Genomic DNA, 1,353 nt, shown 5'->3' with positions numbered 1-1,353 from the left:
TAAGGGTTTGCAGTTAACTTGATTGCACAGTGTTTGGTTTGTTTTGTTTATAGTTTTTAGTCATCTTATCCAATATCACTTTTTATTTGTAATTATTTACTCACCATTTATATCACAAAAGATTATGATTTTTTTAAGGACCAGATAAAATGCACAAGAGAAACCGGTTTCTAAGATGGGAATCAGAGGCCAATTATTATTGTTAATTACCCTTGAGTCAGTACCGACTCATAGTGACCCTGTATAGGGTTTCTGAGGAGTGGCTGGTGAGTTTGACCTGTTGACCTTGCCATTCAAATGACATTGTGGTCCACTGCATTATTCCACAGCACATCATCCCACAGCACCCCACTTTCAGAAGTAAGAGGGGTGACAATCTCAATACCATAAAATAAAAAGAGCTAGGAGTGGAGTGCATTCTTTGGACGGCAAGATCCTTGCACATTGAACTTGTCTTCATAAAAACATAGTATAGAGTGAACCTTTCTTCATAACAATCAAGTACATACTGCATACAATAATGCACTCATTCTACAATTGTTTGCAAATCTGCTCTCCAGCACCAGGAGGTAGTTTTATGAGAACACTGTGTTAATTTTTACAACAAGATGTAAAAAATGATTGTTATACGAAGTTTAGGAAAACCTCATGGGGGAGGGTGGAGAGTGGATACGCAAATAAGTGGAGGACCCATGCGTTATTTGTGTAAAAATAGTGTATAATTTTGGAGCATCTAATTAAAAAAAACCAAAACCAAAAGAAAGGTTACTTTGTTTAGAGATTTAAGTAAAAGTTTTGCTGGATCTTAAGATAATTGCTATTTTTAAATTGTTTATTTGAATAATTAGCAATAATATTGATAATCTGAAATTTTAATTGACACAAGAATATCCATGGTGGTTAGCCTAACAATACTTGCCTTTTATTTATGAATTTAATGACAAATACTGATAAGTAGTAGACCATTATCTTCTTATAGGTTGAAAAACAAGAAAGAGAAATAAATGAAAGAATACAAAAGCTCTAATTGAAAAAATAGTGCTTAGGTCGCCATTATTCTAAATGAAAAATAAACAAATTCAATATAGAAATTCAATATAGTTCACAACCTTAAGTAGAATATAATATAGTTGTTGCTGTTATGTGCCATGGAATCAGTCCCAACTCATAATGACAGTAGATTAAGACATATAAACAATTGCAGATAGTCCCTAATTTATGATTTACTTAAATTATAAGGAACCTCACTTATGACCCTCTGTTTGTGTTTTTTTCATATAATGTTGCAGTGAGTAACTTGGTGATATTATTTTCTTCTAAGATATTTACTTGAAGATTTCTAGCACCCAAAGA

Source organism: Chrysochloris asiatica, unplaced genomic scaffold (assembly GCF_000296735.1).
Source record: "Chrysochloris asiatica unplaced genomic scaffold, ChrAsi1.0 scaffold00196, whole genome shotgun sequence".
NCBI classification, from domain to species: Eukaryota; Metazoa; Chordata; class Mammalia; order Afrosoricida; family Chrysochloridae; genus Chrysochloris; species Chrysochloris asiatica.
This window is presented reverse-complemented; position numbering follows the sequence as displayed.